Genomic DNA, 19,103 nt, shown 5'->3' with positions numbered 1-19,103 from the left:
ACTCACCATTGCTTTCAAAAACTTATAAGGCTCATATTAATGTCCAGATTTGCAGTTCCGCAAAATTCATGAAGCACATTTGCAAATACGTTAAAAAGCAGTGATTAGAAGAACAAAAATGGCGAAACAACGCGATACTAGCAACGAAGTTATATGACAATTTTTGGTTTTCCCATACACAACAAAGGCCTTTCTATCCAGCATCTTGCAGTACATCCCAATAACGGTCAACGTGAATCTTTTACCGAAGAAAATGTTCTCCGAAGAGCACCTGAGCCACCAAAAACGAGTAACTCAATTTTTCACATGGTGTCAAAAATCTAATGTGTTCTGCCGATTCACAGAAACATTACTATATGCTGGTGTTCCTCGCTATTTTACATGGAATATAATAGGGAAAGAATGGGAATCACGTAAACAGGGAAACCACATCCATCAACCCCAGGCATATTCAAAGCCGAGACATTGGAACGACTTTACACAGTACATCGCAAATAACGTGAATACCTTTTTTTTTGGGTTTGTTGTTGGTCAATATTCCCGGCCCAACATCTTTAGAATTTTTGCGAACATTTAATGGTCGAGTGTTCAACACATATCAAGATGCAAGTCGTGAGTTGTAATTACTGGAAGAAGACAATCATTGGGACTTGACACTTCCTGGCGCAGCGAGATGTTCACATTTCGTAATATTCTTCAGCTGTTTGCAATATCCAACACAGCCATCGACTAAACTATATGACTGAAGGCATATTATCCGAGTTAAGCAAACGAATCATCGTCCAAAGCTAGATTTCACGCCAGAAAAGTAGAATGAAGCATTAGTGTTGATCGAAGATTTATGTATTTTACTTTCAAATTTACCACTTAGTCATTATCCCCCGGTTACCGACTTAGTTGCTAGTGATTTGCAACGAGAAAAACAGTGTAACGATCTTGACGTTGTTGTGTACGCAATGGCGAATATTGAGCCATTACTGGCAGCTGAACAAAAAATATTTGTAATCGGATTATACTGGCTGTTGATGCTGAACAAGGCGTTTTCTTTTCCTTAGACGCACTTAGTGGAATCGGTAAGACTTTTTTGATATAATTAATCCTTTCGAAGATACGGTCGCAAAAGAAAATTGCGTTGACAGTTTTCATCGTCAGGCATTGTTGCCACTTTGTTAGACGGTGGACGAACGGCACATTTACCATTTAGGTTACCATTAGAATTTCATAACAAACCAAACGCAATGTATAACATTAAAAATAAGAGCGGAATGGCTGCAGTGCTGCAAAAGAATTCAGTTATAATTTGGGATGAGTGTACGGTAGCTCATAAACATTCACTTGAAGCATTTCATAGAACTATGCAAGATTTGAAAGGCAACGATAAACTTTTCTCTGGTACTGTCTTACTACTGTCTGATGATTTCCGGCAGACATTACCACATTACCAGTCACTGCTCGGCGTACTTTTGCCGATGAGATTAACGCACGTTTAAAACAATAATTGTTATGGCGACGTGTCAAGACACTTCCATTGACCATCAGCAAGCGAGTACAGTTGCAAAATGATCCAAAGCCACAAGTATTTTCCAAGCAATTGCTCGATAATCAAAAGGGCGAAACTGAGCTGCACCAAAATACACAGTACATCAGATATCCAGACAATTTCTGCACTGTTGTTGAGACTGTTGTTGAGACAAAAAGTGAGCTAATGGAGAGTGTCTTCCCGGATATATTGAACCATTACTTAGATCATAATTGGCTCAATAATCGTGCCATTTTGTCAGCAAGAAATGTTGATGTTCAAGATGTTAATTTCCAGATACAACAGTTGTTGCCAGGTTATTTGATGTCTTCAAAATCAGTCAACACAATAGTTGACGTAAACGAAGCCGAAAATTTTCCAACTGAATTTTTAAATTGTCTTGATACACCAGGAATGGCACCACATAATCTTCGGTTCAAGACGGGTTCACCAACTATTTTTCTGCGTAATATAGACCCACTTAGATCACGCAACGGTACACATTTGGTCAACAAAAGGTTCACCGGAAATGTTCTGGAAGCATCCATTTTGACGGGAAGATTTAAAGGAGAAATCGTCCTGTTGCCACGTATTCGAATGATACCGTCAAAATCTCCAGTACCATTTACAACGCTTCCATTTCGGATTGGTTTGGCTTTCGCGATGACCATCAATACGTGTCAAGGCCATTCAATATCTGTTTGCAATTTGGACTTGGAAAATAGGTGTTACTCCCACGGCCAACTATATGTTGCCTTCTTACGTGTGGGAAAACCATGAAATATCTTCGAGTTAGCAAAATGTGGGTTAACCAGAGGTATTATGTACCAATGGGTGGTTAGATAGCTGAAAATTTTAAATTGTAATAATTTAAAATAATGGAAATAACAGTTAAAAATCAATGTTATCTACATCACTTATAAAATTCAGTTTTTATATGTTACTAATTTATGAAGTATTTTGTAAATAAGTCACTGATTGCAAACTATAACTAAATATGACATGGACAAAACGTAAATTTAAAAACTGTATGTCGGTTTACGGTTAATTTAAGTATTCCAATATTTTACCAATCATTTTCAAATTTGGCTTAACTTTTTAGTCTCAATCCCGTATGTTTTAAAATCGGCTAAGCTTTACTAGTGAACATTAATTTGATTGTCTTAAAAAGATAAGCACAAAATTAATTCAACCTATTATAACTACTGAGCTACAGTAACGCAAGGCCGGGTCAGCTAGTGTGCAAATACACAGAGAACGACACCTTGGTTTCCGAAACGCTCCGTTAGACATGTGATTTTGTAGTTAATTATTTGTGGATTACCTAACGCCTAGCAATCCATTAAAAGCAGAAGATTCACCACCTGAGAAATACACAGGAAAGCATTTAAAAATTAGCGATCTTAGTTGTCTCATAGGGATACCCGTGTGCACACAACGCTTAGATACAGCTAGGGATTTTTGCATATTGAGAAATACCATGTTTTAATGAACTCTAGAACTGTTAATGAACAGTGTTTGCTACAGGTAGATGATGCTAAATACGAGTTACAGAAATTTGGTTATATTCTTTCCGAACGCCAGAATTTGTATCCATCACAGTCTTCTATAAATTAGTGAGGTGTACTTATAATGTAAGAGACACAAAGAAACTCACATCGATTTCCGTCAAGGTGTCATAAATACTCCAGTACTGCATAAAACCACCATAACTGTGCTGCAAACAGGTAACATAATGTGCATGAAGGAGAGAGATTCATGTTTGAGAGCTTTATGGCGGTTGGTGGACTACAACTACATACCTTTTCTCAAGTGGTGTTGCATCAGTCCCTGGAATAAGTAGGACAGAGGCTACTGGCAGATTGAAGGGTCGTAAAACAGAATTCGGAAAGAATCTATAACGATTGCTGACATTTGGTAGTCACGTTTATAGAGTCGAATGATTAGGATCGTGACTTTTCCATACTCTAAAGTCATCCAATGCAGCATTAACCGGAAAGGTTGATACTTCTTCCAGGTTACACAGAAAATCTCATGAAGCTGAGAATGGATGGAAACAGTTCAATATGTTCCACGGTATAGACTATTTCAGTATAAATTTTTGCATGAATTACATTGAATAGTATCTATTAAATGTACGTGTACCGTATCGATATAAATAAAACAGTGCCTACTCTAAAAGACTGTGGCCCATAAAGAGCAAGGAACTGGAACACTTTCAAGAGTGGACGGATATACTTTGAAATGAAGAGGCACTAGTATATTGATCTAGGACTTATTCTGGTGTATCTTTAGGCACAATTTTTTCCATGGTCTATTCGAAATTATGAGTCACAACTGGTTTGGCGACTGAAATACTTTACGCAAATATTTCAAAGAAATAAAGTTTATTCGTTACTGCTTATTATGTTCGGGAAGGGTGGACCAATTGTATTAGATACGATATTAAAAGCAATTAGTACCAGATTACAATCAAGCCATTCGGACTAGTTTAGGACGTAATTGCCACCTGTAACAAGGGAGCGGTAATTTCCTAGACGGAGTGATAACTAGAAGGGTTGACACATCAACCAGGTTACACAGAAAGCTGCATAGAGATGATTATCGAAAGAAACAGTTGAATATATACCACAATGTAGATTAATTCAGTATATAGATTGAGAAAGCATTTTTTTGCAGTTATTTATTGAGTTTATATCATAGAATGACATAAGTAGTTCAAATGTTTTTTATGTAAGAAAAATAATTATCAGAAGGCTTTCGGAGATATGAATCATCACACGATGGGAAATTACAGGCTGAGCGTGTATAGCAATTCAACTTTTCCGCAACTGGAAAGCATCTGCTGTAAATACTTCAGCAAATAGTATAATGGATTCCGAACTGTGATAGACGGATGTCAAACTGACTTTCCGTCAGTTTTGCGAAGTATGAAGATACGTTACCTGGACCTATTTAGCAAGAAACAGTTCTGCAAACTTCAGTTAAAATGTTAATTGGACCTGTCTGGCCTTAGACTATTTCTTAATATTTTCCACAAGAGAAAATTGTTCACTGTACAATTTAATTTTGAATCGACCAGGGATATATTCACTTTGTGTTCACGTTGCGCATACGTAACAGTAAACGCTTGTGTACACCTCAGTTACGACCACCACTGCTGGGGTAACTAATTAATTCTGCAGTGTAGCTCTGCAATCCCTACATAGCCGCCCGGCCTCCGTTTAGATGTGTAATCATTATTTTGTCTTTTTTATTGTTTTGTTCACCAATCGGTTAAAACGGAACATTTATATAGTTGCTTTATTATCCGGCTATTAAGAACCATTTTTTTCAGGCTCAGTTAAACGTATAAATTTCATATGTGGATCACTAAGGTCTACGGACCCTTGGTAGCGTAAAACTTTTAAGTTTCTAAGTCAGTGGAATCAAATGATACGGCGGTTTATGTCTAGGTTTTTGATAGCCGCAAGTTCACTAACCACAATCCATGAGGTACTTCCTGTTGACTTAGAATCATAAAATTTGGTAAGAAGCAAGGTTTCACAATACAGATAGAGGAAAATTGTCTGAAAATTATTGCATATTAGTTACATCACACTACTAACATATTTTTTTATCATCTGTCTATCTGTCCGGTAACACCTCCTTTTCCCAAGAACGGACAGAAGTATCAAGTTCAAATTATGTCACATACTATAGTCTAGGATCAGTTAGTGATGTAAAATATTTACGCTTCTACGTCAATTAAATTAAAAGAAACGGACATTTATATCTCCTATTTTGATACTTTCAGACTCACTCTTCAAAACCTATGGGGACTCCACATCGACCTAGAATCGTTAGATTTGACAGTAGTCAAGGTGGCAGAGTACAAGTAATGGAAAAAGCCGAAAATTTTTCTTTTTAATTATATGCCACGAAAAACATTATTTTGTCAGTTCTTATCCGTCTTTCTGTCTGTCCGTGTGTCCGTCTGTTAAGATCTATTTTCTCTGAAAAGGTAGGCGTAATAAAGCTACTTTTATGTCACATACTAAGATCGATAGTCCCTTTGCAATGTGAAACATTTCGGCTTCTAAGTCAATGCAATCAAATGATACTGTCTCTTTTATCATATATTCTGATGCTCCAAAACACTCATAAAAACCAACAGTGCGTTATAGTAGTATACAGTTGACATTTAATTTTAAAATTTTGGAATTTGACTAGAAACAAGGATCCACAGTACAAGTAAAGGGAAAAATGTGAAAATTGTTGAGTCGTTATTATATCTCATAAAATATATCTTCTTACCATTTCAATATACGTTGCATTCATCCGTCAAAAGAATAAAAATATTACCTACGTAAACGTAAAGTGTAACTTTTAGTCAAGTCCCAGTAATTAAATACACATATTTTGTTAAATCTTCTCTCTCTACGTATGTAAATTGAAATCCTCTGCTCGCATCTTTTTGTGTTTCTAGGCTAGGCTCAGGAACTATTATAGAGGTTCTGATACGGTCTTGGAATTCCCAGTACCGATATCTTGCCAGTATTCCTATCAATAACAAGCAAAATTCGCCGAGATTCTCAATTCCTGTGATGGATGAATTGTATGAATACATATTTAAGTTTGCACATAACGTTCGGTGAACGAGTCCTGCTCGCATCTGGCAAATTATTAGTTTTTTTATTTTATTTTGGTGAGTAACGAACGCTGCCGCCTATTCAGGGTCATGTCGATTCACACTACATTCAGCTAAATTACCACCTACTTTTATCAGCAGAGGAGACTCTTTTTCGTCAGTAGATATACGTTACCCACCTCGTTTCTGCCGTGCTCCGAAATAATTTGTCGTATTTCCGAACTGTTAGGCTTAGAATCACGTGTCATTCTGATCTAACCGATGATGATGTGAGGGCTTACAGCTTTCCATATTTTTTAGGCTATTTGTATCTAACGTCTCAGTCACTGGTAAAGATATCACTGTGGTTACGTATTACATAACTGCCATAACGCAGAGTATCAACAGATTTTGAAACAAATCACTACACAAGTACAATATCTATGAGATACACTTAACTGAAACTAATATCTAACCGATATTTTTATTTATTTATTTATTTATCTATTTTTTGCACTCTAAACTTATATTTCAATGTAGGGAACCATTAGTACACACCTTTATTGTAATGCTTAAATCTGACTCTCAGTATGACTAAAACATTAGGCGGTGAGTGCTTGTAGACCGAACAGCTGGGATCTTGGCCTCTTTCGTTAACCCTCTGGTGGGCGCATGGCAGCACTCCGTGCTGCCCTGTTGATGTGTGTGTGATAAGTCGTAGTGAAGGTGTTTGTATCATGCTCAAGAACCAAATATATAATTCAGTTCGATATCGCGAATTGTTTGTAATGATTGTACCTACCTTAAATCGAAATCAGGGCTGCCACATGAGAGGAAAAGCCGATTTTCTGGAGGTAGCAGTCAGTGCTGCTCGTGCCCGCTCGTGTGAGTTTCACAGGCGCGCCCACCAGAAGGTTAAAAAGCGCTCGACATCGAGTACTTTTGGTCTAGCAAACTCGTTTCTAAAGGTGAATTTCGGTGTTGATTTTCGACATGATTTGCCATGATCTTGTCGTGTTACTTCGTCACTTTACTGTCGGCAGGGGTCCTCGAAGTATACGTGTACTGCAACGAACTTGTGACGTCACACTAGTCGCCTTACTCTCCGCACTTCGCGAAAGGTCAGCTCCTTGCAGGGAACATAGGAAATGAATATTTAATAGAAAATCTACCCACTAAGGGTATCAGTTTTGTTGCTTGCTATCGAGAACTTGCAAGCATTTAAACAAACAGTCAGGAAGTATTAAACTCATTTGAGACGGCTGCTGGCATTCGTAAGACCTGCAATGTCACGTGGTTATGACGTACACGCCAAGGCCTGTTTTTCTCCTGGGCTACGTGTAACGAACTCCTTACGTGACAATGGTCAGTTTGTCCGCCACACTTCGCGGACTCTTGGCCCCCTGCAGAGATTACAGGAAATCAGAAATAGAAAAGTTACGTACTACAGGTCTTAACTATATTGTGTATTTTCGAGAGCTTGCGTGTATTTAAATACGCTGTAAAGAATTACTATAATCCTTTGAAATACCTTCGCGCTCGCCGCCGGAGACACCTGCTGCATTCGATAGACCTAGAGTGTTACGTGCTGTGTCGTACGAGCCACGGTCTGTCTTTGACCTGGGCTTCGAGCCTCGGCCGAAGGACGTAAATAAGGCGAGCGCGCTCGCGCTGCTGGCGGAAACACACAGCACGCCTTATGCCGCTCGGCTACTAAAGCCGGGTTCCAACCCCTTGACCAGGGCATTACTGAAAGATGCTGGACTGGTCTTACGTACTCAGTAAACAGTTATGAATATGAAACAAACCTATTAAGACGTTTCAGTATTGAATTTAGTGTTAATTCTTATACTACTGGCCATTAAAATTGCTACACCACGAAGATGACGTGCTACAGACGCAAAATTTAACCGAGAGGAACAAGATGCTGTGATATGCAAATATTAGCTTTTCAGAGAATTCACAAATAGCTGGCGCCGGTGGCGACACCTACAACGTGCTGACATTAGGAAAGTTTCCAACCGATTTCTCATACACAAGCAGCAGTTTACCGGCGTTGCCTGGTGAAACGTTATTGCGATGCCACGTGTAAGGAGGAGAAATGCTTACCATTACGTTTCCGACTTTGATAAAGGTCGGATTGTAGCCTATCGTGATTGCGGTTTATCGTATTGCGACATTGCTGCTCGCGTTGGTCGACATCCAATGACAGTTAGCGGAATATGGAATCGGTGGGTTGAGGAGGATAATAAGGAACGCCGTGCTGGATCCCAACTGCCTCGTATCTCTAGCATTCGAGATGACAGGCATCTTATCCGCATGGCTGTAACAGATTGTGCAGCCACGTCTCGATCCCTAAGTCAACAGATGGGGACGTTTGCAAGACAACAACCTTCTACACGAACAGTTCGACGACGTTTGCAGCAACACGGACTATCAGCTCGCAAACCAAGGCTGCGGTTACCCTTGACATTTCATCACAGACAGGAGCGCCTGCGGTGGTGTACTCATCGACAAACCTGGGTGCAGGAATGTCAAAACGTCATTTTTTCGGATGAATCCAGGTTCTGTTTACAGCATCATGATGGTCGCATCCGTGTTTAGCGACATCGCAGTGAACGCACGTTGGAAGCGTGTATTCGTCATCGCCATACTGGCGTATCACAAGGCGGGATAATGCACGACAGCATGTTGCAGGTCCTGTACGGGCCTTTCTGGATACAGAAAATGTTCTACTGCTGCCCTGGCTAGCACATTCTCCAGATCTCTCGCCAATTGAAAAAGTCTGGTCAATGGTGGTCGACCAACGGGCTCGTCACAATACACCAGTCACTAATCGTGATGAACTGTGGGATCGTGTTGAAGCAGCATGGGCAGCTGTACCTGTACACGCCATCCAAGCTCCGTTTGACTCAATGCACAGGCGTATCAAGGCCGTTATTACGGCCAGAGGTGGTTGTTCTGGGTACTGATTTCTCGGGATCAATGCACCCAAATTGCGTGAAAATGTAATCACATGTCAGTTCTAGTATAATATATTTGTCCAGTGAATACCCGTTTATCTTCTGCATTTCTTCTTGGTGTAGCAATTTGAATGGCCAGTAGTCTATTATCAACTAACTATCCTGTGCAAGCTTCTTCACCTCCAAGTAACTGCTACACCCTACTTACTTCTGAATCTCCTCAGTGTATCCATCTCTTGGTTTCCCTCTACAAATTTTATCCTTCGCGCTGCCCTCCAACACTAAATTGGTGATCTCTTGATGCCGCAGAACATATTCTACCAACCGATCCTTTCTTCTAGTCAAATTGTGCCGCAAATTCCTCTTCTCCCCAATTATATTGACTACCTCCTCATTAGTTACGTGATCTGTCCATCCAATCTTCAGCATTCTTATGTAGCACCACATTTCAAAAGCCTCTATTCTCTTTCTGTCTAAAATATTTATCGTCCATGTTTCACTTCCATACATGGATACACTCCATGCAAATACTTTCAGAAAAGACTTCATGACAAATCCATAATCCAAGTTACAAATCTCTTTGTTTCAGAAAGGCTTTCCTTGCCATTACCAGTCTACATTTTATACCCTCTCTACTTCTACCATCAGCAGTTACTTTGCTCTCCAAATAGCAAAAATCATCTACTGCTTTAAGTGTCTCATTTCCTAATGTAATTCACTCAGCATCATCTCATTTAATTCGACTACATTTCATTATCATCGTTTTGCTTGATGTTTATCTTATATCTTCTTTTCAATGCACTGTCCTTTCCGTTCAATTGCTCTTCCAGGTCCTCTGCTGTCTCTGACAAAATTACATTGTCAGCGGCAAACCTCGATGTTGGATTTTATTTCCTACTCCAAATTTTTCTTTTGTTTCCTTTACTTCTTACTCAACATACAGATTGAGTAACTTCCGGGATAGGCCACAAACCTGTCTCTCTCTCTTCCCAGTCACTGCTTCCCTTTCGTGCCCCTCGACTCTTATGAGTTCTTTCTGGTTTCTGTACAAATTGTAAATAGCCTTTCGCCCCTTGTATTTAACCCCGGTCACCTTCATAATTTGAAAGAGAGTATTCCAATCAACATTGTCAAATCTTGATGCCAATATATATTGCGAAATGTACACTTATGGGACTTTATGGTTGACTGTAAACCGCAAAGTACATTTCCCGCAACCTATAAAAGAGCTTCTGTTACCTAGGAAAATGCCGTGTATTGTCAACAATAGAATCATTCCCAGTAGTGTAGAGACTTTTCCGTTAATTGCACTTCACCGAATGTTAGCCCTTCCACGTGGCCACATCATTTATATAAACTTCATATAAACGGTTAGCAGAGAGCAGTTCATTAAAGCTAAGTGATTTGTGAAAGTAAGTCGTATGGAAATACGAATATTCTGTGCTTACGTTACCTAGCGATTGCTGCGAAAATGAGAAAAAAAGTGTTTTGCTAGAAGCTTTGGAGTGCCGCAGCAATTACTTTCCGTTCCCTCGGTGGTCCCAGCGGGGCTTTCTGTGAAAAGCAGGTGTCCGACAGGAATATTTATCGGGAATTTGCAGTAGGTTGGAACGTCGTGCCGTAGATTAGCTTGCGGGTTGTGGTTTGGGGCGCTGCGCACTGGCGCGGTAATGGAATTAGTCACTAGTCACGGGGAAACGGCGCTCTCACAGCCGGGCGACATTCCACTGGCAGACACTGCACGGGGCTGCAGCTCTTGCAGGCACCTAAGCACCCGCCAGGTTAACGGGAACACTTACGGCGGCGATTACGTCTAAATTGCGAAAAGATCAGGAGACCACAGGAACTTCTTTCCTAACAACATACACACATAAGCATATTACACTTCAGGCCGGCCGAAGTGGCCGTGCGGTTAAAGGCGCTGCAGTCTGGAACCGCAAGACCGCTACGGTCGCAGGTTCGAATCCTGCCTCGGGCATGGATGTTTGTGATGTCCTTAGGTTAGTTAGGTTTAACTAGTTCTAAGTTCTAGGGGACTAATACCCTCAGCAGTTGAGTCCCATAGTGCTCAGAGCCATTTGAACCATTTTTGAACCATATTACACTTCACAAGTCACTGCTGCATCCGCTTATTCCTTAACCCAAATTCAAGAGGTGACTTTCCTGTAACGTATACTGTACGAGGTAGGGTCTCAAGTTCCCCCTTGTTTCAACCGAAATTTAATGCGCAAAATCATTTAAATCTTTTATTTAATTTACATAATGTTTATTCTTACAATTATTTGACTGTTGTTTAAATAATCCATGTTATAGAAGTGAATTTTGCATTCTGAAAAATTATATTATATCTGTAGAAAGTAAACACATAAAACTAGAGTACAGGGCCTTTAAATTTGTACTTCAAAATTGCCCTGAACGGGTACAAAGTCTGCGAAACTGAAATGCAATGATGGGATCTACAATTTCCTTCATCACCACTCAGAACACATTTGATTTTGACTTGCACTTTAAGTATCGTGTTGGAGAAACTTCAAGGTCCCAGTCACATTTCTTGTGAGGATCTTCCTCTGAATGAACATCTTCTTTGCTAGCAGAATATTGACAGTTGGCTATTGTAAAATCGTTGTCCTTTTGGTCTGATTCTTGATTTTTATCATTGGCATCTTCCTCCATCCGCCGACTAACAATTTATTCAAACTCAGTATCATTAAAACCGACACGTTCCTGGTCTACTGAGGAAAACACGTACGTAGTTCATGAGGTGCTGACTAGGAGACCATAACATGTGGCGTTAACAAGGGTCAACAACAAACAAAGACGGTGTAACCGAGCCGTTCTAGGCGCTTAAGTCCGGAACCACGCTGCTGCTACGGTCGCAGGTTCGAATCCTGCCTCGGGCATGGATGTGTGTGCTGTCCATAGGTTGGTTAGGTTTAAGTAGTTCTAAGTCTAGGGTACTGATGACCTCACATGTTAAGTCCCATAGTGTTTAGAGCCATTTGAACAAACAAAGAAGGCGGTAACGCAATAGACAGCAAAACATTGTAGGGTAGTCGACTACGAAATGGTAAATGGAGTGTAGAATCTTTCGGCCAGAAATGACTTTCGAGAGTGAGTTCGGAATTCTCTTGAGGTCTGAGAGACCATACCTTGTGAGTTAAGAATTAATTTGGTCCTCTTTTTCTCAAATATTCTGTGAATTTGTACAGGACTTGCCAACTCATCGATACCTAGGATCGCGGTACAATGCAGAAAGCTGTACGTAATGATTGTTCCAGTGTATGCGGAGTACATTCCTCTGACTGCTGAGAAATTACTTGTGGGGTTACACAAGCCACAATTTAGAACCATTGTTGCTCCTCACGTATGCACGCGACCTTCCGTGTAGCATACAAATAGACATAGTTCTTACTACAAATGACTCTAGTATTGTAATCAGTCGAGACATACACACAACGACTGCAGATAGTAAATCATGTTCTTAAATGTATTATTGTGTAGTTTTCTGCAAGCTGTGTCACTCTCAATTTCAAAAAGACACAACTTATTTAGTTCTGCACATCTAGAGGTCCAACACCAATGATAAATGCAACGTACACTGAAGTACCATAACCATGCACATATACAGATGGCGGTGGTATCGCGTACACAAGGTATAAAAGGGCAGTGTATTGGAGGAGTTGTCATCTGTACTCAGGTGATTCATGTGAAGAAGTGTCCTACGTGAGTATGCCCTCACGACGGGAATTAAAAAACTATGAGTACAGAATGGTAACTGGAACTAGATGCATGGGAAATTCCATTTCGAAAAACGTTAGGGAATTCAGTATTCCAAGATCAACAATGTGAAGAGTGTGCCGAGAATACCAAATTTCAGGCATTATCCCCCACCACGGACAACGTAGTGACCTCCGCTGAGACAATGTGGCGAAATTCGGCATTAGAAGGGCTTTGGTAGCAGACGACCGACGCGAGTGCCTTTGCTACAGCACGACATCGCCTTCTGCACTCTCCGGGCCTCATTATCGTATAGTTTGGACCTTAAGACGTTTGGAAAACCGTGAGCTGGTCAGATGAGTCCAGAGTCCCGCCAGTAACAGCTGATGTCAGGGTTCGGGTGTGACGCAGAAACCATGAAGCCGAGGACCCAAGTTGTCAACATGGCATGTGCATGCTGGTTGTGGCTTTATATTGGTATATGCTGTCTTCACATGGATTGGTCTAGTTTCTATGGTCCTACTGAACCGATCACTGACTGGAACTTGTTATGTTCGGCTACTAGGGGACCATGTATATCCATTCATGGGCTTCATGTTCCGAACCAATATTGGGATTGTCATGGATGACAGTGCACCATGTCATCCGGCCACAATTGTCTGCTGTTGATTTGTAGAATATTCTGGACTTTTCGGGCAAATGGTTTGGGCACCCGGAAACACATCGAACATCTATGCGACATAATCGAGAGATCAGTTTCTGAACAAAATTCATCACCGGAAACAATTATGGACAGCAATAGGGGCAGCATAGCTTAATATATGTGCAGCGGACTTCCAACGACTCGTTGAATCCATGCCACGTCGAGATGCTGCACTCAGTAATTCTGCTGCGGACTGTCAACTACTCGCTGAGTCCATACCACGACGAGATGCAGCACTGTGGCAGGCGAAAGGAGGTCCGACGTGATATTAGGCGGTATCACATTACTTTCGCCACCTCACTGTACTGTGAGAAAATAACGACAAGGGGGGAAAACTCAGAAACTGTTAGGAATTATATTTTCATTGCTCAGAAAGGTGCTGCAAAAATTATGTGTGGAGCTTTGCGAAGATGACTTTTAGACATCTGTTTTAGGAACTTGATAGTTTTACTGCTGCTTGACAATACATTAACTACTTCATGTGGAATGTTGTAAACAGTCCACTACACTTCAAAATGAACACTGAAGTACATTACTACGGTACGAGAACAGAAATGAGATTCACGTCTCCACATTAAGGTTGTCTTCAGCATAAAATGAGTACACAATGTTGCCACAAAAATGTTAGATCACTTATTCAATTACACAAAAGTCTGACAGAGAAATGCTTCTCCTTCACCACTCATTCTATTCCTTTTAAGAACTTCTATTTATGTGATACGACAAAAGTGGTGTGGAGAAATTACCATTTCACCTCTATGTTTGAATAAGAATAATAGCGTGTAAATAATAAGAATTTACCCATATTTACAGTAAATGTGTAATATGAGTGTAAAGTAAAGCATTCCACATCATTTTGGTTAATAGTACAAACGTTCCTTGGAACAGCAGACTGAGTACCTAATGAACTGTATGGTGCACCATACTCGAGGTGGTGGGAGACCTACACGAAAACATTGTTTTTCTGTTTTCCTAGAAAAAATGACGCATTGACTTCCAAGCATTCTGGTCAGTGCTAATTGTATACATACAGGAATAACCACAAATTGCACTACAAATGTTCATAACTCATTTGTAAGGCACTCGTAGAAGTGATATTCCAGTGTTTAATTGTAGTCGCAAAGTAATGCGAAACTGTGACAAGTCAAGAGAACAATTAGTTCCCACGAACACCATAGCGAAGCACATCAACATAACAACAACCACATGTGCGTAGTTCTTTTGGATGAAGTTTTTGACCTAGGTTTGCACCCAATGGCATCAATACTCCGGTAGACCTCTCAGTAGGTCATCAGATGATTTACTTATAATTAATGAATAAGATGAAAAATTAAATTTTACGAAACCGAATTGTATAACCAAATTTATCGAGGAACTATCCGCACTTTTAATACTTTACATAGTACCTTGTCAGAGTAAAACTGGACAGCGTAGGAGAGGCATTTAGAATGTAAACATTAGTGATATTACAGTACACCTTGTATGAGCTGCTGCAGTCTTACCGGAATGTAAAACACATGCAGCTAAAACACTGAGCACTGTAACATGTAAACCATAAGCGGCACACACTGAAGGGTCCTCTTCTGCAACAACAAGCCAGGTGTCATAGGGCTCGGCATTTTACACTGCAATCTGTGTGCCACAAGAACCATAAACTGAAGGGTCTTCTCGCTGGAACTAGAAGCCAGGCGTCATAGGACTGCGCATTCTATATGAAGACAAATGAGAAGGACCTCATCTAGAATGTGTGGCTGGAAAGAGGTACACCGTGGCTGCGTTGCTGTCTTTGCTAGCTGAAGGTTGTCGCTCGTCACTTCATCCCATTGCCCTTCCAATCTACACATGACTTTTACCAGAACAGCGAGGTGGTAATAACTACATAAAAAGAACTTCTACGCTGGAAAAATGCTCCTTCTGATATGGGTGGTTCTTTTAACGAGTTCGTCATTTTTTCTTAATAATTGTAAATTTCAAGTTCTTCAATTATATCCAGAGAGCTTTTTAGATAGATCTGAAGAGCTCACATTTTTATTACTAAAACGAAAGACGAAGTTGGTGGCAAAACTAAACAGAAACAATTTCCATAATAATGTAAAGTTGCTTCCAGAGTAGCAGTATACACATACATCGTGTACCTCATAGTCCCTGAACTCTTTTCTCTTACTATTCAGTACTCTCCTCTTCCTTTCCATTTCTCTCAATCTTAAAATGTAATCTTTTCTCCTACAACCTCTCTCCCCTGCTGTTAATAGTGAGGTCTGTTTATGTTTGACGCTTTTAATCTTTGAATTTTCTAAATGCTGAATCTGTTATTTCATTCTTTCCTCGATCACGTGAAGTAGCTCTTTCGTACTCAAGATTCCTTCGTAATGATTTTACTTCATGAACAGAACTTGTGACTAAAATTACGAAACTGTTGTTAAATACAGTTTTATAAATCCTACTGTATGTAATCCGTGATTATCATCATCTTCACGATCTTAAATATAGCTTACAAACTACATTACGTATGTGCACATGACTTAAATGGCGTTGTAGAAGTCAGGTGTCATCTGATAATGGAATAGGAGTCTGAAGAGATTGTTGAAGTAATAAATGTTGGATGCAGAATGTCAAGAGAGTGATACATTTTACTATTTAATTTGTCTTTTATGCATGCGTTCTTGTCAGTGATTTCAGTCGATTTTTATGAAACTTTTCTCAATTAGGTTACAGTTGCAGATCACATCCATTACAATAAATTTATCTTACAAGGAAGTCAACGTTGCATATCAAACACAAGAAAACCATTACATACACTGGATTACAACTAAATGGTATTAAGGTTTATGATGCATATCCTCAAACCCATCTCAGTATGCGTTACATACGCTCCTGATTTCCATTTCCAAAACACCGAAAATAATTAAGAATATGAATAGCAAAGTGTTGATCCGGTGTTGGTCGCTAGAAACCGCAATATTTTTTTTACTCCGTGAGGGAAGTGTGTGGTGAGAAAGGGATGGATAGTGGCTTGGTTAAGATGCCTCGTGTTTCCAAACAGGATGCAGACAGGACTGAGATAGGATAAAATAATTTTTTCAACGATCTGAAGCGAAATATTATTGTAGAACGTGTTTAGCGTATCTCTAAGTGTAAATATTTCGGTACTTTGGTGTGCACTTTCTTTCAGTTTGGCTTTAGCTCTTTTATAAAGTTAATGTCTGACTACGTTTGGTTGCTTGCTTATCTCGTTCCATTTGTTTTTACTTAACATATGTAACGAGATAGGTGGCACAGCGTAATTAAATTACCAGGTCTATACAGTGATTTGCAATCAGCTAATGTTTAAGGTTTCAGTGTCTCATCCCCCGCTTTAACCTGTGAAATAGCATGCTCCTACTAAGTTAAGCAACCAGACTCTAAATGTCTGTTGAGTTGCCCATTTTTTCCAAATTTACTTCAGATCCACTACTAAAGTAACAATCTGAAATTAATTAGTTACTGCAACTGACCATCGTGTTATTGTTTGTTCAAAGCATATAATTTGTTTAAATATTCAGTTTACAGTTATTTATTCATCTGAAGCTAGTATTACATGTTTAGGTTTAATCTCGGTTACAGTGGGACAGGAACGAGGTAGGAAATAGATCTTGCCTCTGTACTAAGTATCAACTAGTCATTTGTTTGAAGTCAAACTTGTGTAACCTAAGCCACACGATGTTTTGACCCAATTCTCCGAAACTGGGGAAATGCTTAGCACTAGTGGCCCCGGACGGCTTCTCAATTAAATGTGGAAACATGTTGAGTACAAATTAATTTTGTTACATTCTTAAAATCGCTTCCTTTTGTTCCATCTTCTTTGTCAACTATTTGACATTAGCTGTAAGTTATGTTACTCAGTAACACCTGTTAAAACATTTATATTCCTTTACACAACTGCATCCTATATTTTTATAGCACCAGTTTCAACAATGCTAAAGGGTAATTCCGAGACCTTCAGATGCGTGTTTGACTTCGATGAAATGAGTAGTACTGAAATTTAAATGTGAATCTGTCAGGAATTCAACGTTTTTAACAAATACATTCAACTACGAGTAATTGGTCCTCCTTCGATGATTTCTCAATGGGCTATTTCTTGGTGATTACAGATTTAATCAGGCGTTGTATCTGCTGTGTACCACATGCGATTCTGCTAAAATTAAACAGTTTCTACAGCTACAGTGAATTTCGGAACGCCACTCGGCAGCTACTTTCGCACTACTGATGGCGCTATTGTCGCTCCCCCTTGACGCAGGTCTTGATGGCCCGACGTTCTTTGTTGTGTGTTCTCTTTATGCTGGCAGACAGTTCCATCTTTCACTCGCCGCCGCCTTCTGATTCCTCTCCAGCGCTACTGGTAGATCATTAATTACGTCACTTGTTCTGGACTTGCGTGTTCCGCTCGGCCATCGCTCACTGTATACCGTCCCAAATGAAGCAGTAACATGGAGCAATGCGACAGGTATTCTTTCTGTCCCTCTGCAGAAATCAAAGACGACCAAGTTCCTTATCACGTAGCATATTACCATTAAAAGTAGTAGTTCATAATGGGAAATATTTAACATGACGTTGAGTCAAAGGTAGTATTTGCACAACATTTAAAAATACGTTACTAAAACAACGCAAACTTCGGAATGACATCATTATTCAAAAGAGATACTCTGCTTTTCAATACTTTCAGTCTGTGGTTGCACAAGGCTTCAAAAACACTCTTCCTTCCACTTGAGCTGTAAGCCATGCGTGACCCACATCCTTCACTTTTTCTACTGTGGTGAATCGATATCACTCTTAAATATGCCAAAGAATTCTCGAAAAACATAGGATCAGGACCATATGCTGTATGATTCAATACCTAAATATTCATTTTAAGAAAAGTTTGGATTGGTTCAGCATATTTGAAAGTGAAAAAAAATGAGGGTAGAGCAAACAATAATTATGTGAACCACGATGGCTCCTTCTTTACAAAAGCATATTTCTCGCTTCCTTGCACCTTCTTAAGTAGTAAGTGGGTAAGTGGGTCACTTAAGCAAACTAGGAGATTATTTAATGATCAGACCAATCCCAAACCTAAAATAGATATAAAAACATAAAATCGATAAAAGTAAATATAGAAACTTACTAACTTCATGAACTCCAGATCGTGAAATTAGTTATCATTAGTTTTAGTTCTATTTATTCCTTTATACACGGTGAAAAGTATTGAAACCGACAAACTCTGGGAGGTTGTAGGAGACATCAAAACAAATATTTTTCTCTAATGTCATTTTCTCCTATGAGAAGTATTTAAACCAGCAGAGGAAGATTTCTCTGGCGGCAAATCAATAAAACCAACAAACACTTTTCCATTTTTTTATTACCAAAAAGACAACAGATTAACACAACCCAGTTTCAATTACAGCAGACTTTCATAAATGCCTCCATTGATCGCACTGTCGGATCATGTTCTGTCTGACATGGGCAAAAACCCCAGGAGTATTCTGAATTGTTCCTGCTGCCGCTACTATCCGGGCAACCAGATCCTCTTCTGATGCGACAGGAGTTGCAAAAACAATGTTGCGCATCTCTCCCCAC

This window comes from Schistocerca serialis, unplaced genomic scaffold, assembly GCF_023864345.2.
Source record: "Schistocerca serialis cubense isolate TAMUIC-IGC-003099 unplaced genomic scaffold, iqSchSeri2.2 HiC_scaffold_842, whole genome shotgun sequence".
Lineage (NCBI taxonomy): Eukaryota > Metazoa > Arthropoda > Insecta > Orthoptera > Acrididae > Schistocerca > Schistocerca serialis.
Note: the sequence above shows the minus strand (reverse complement) of the source record.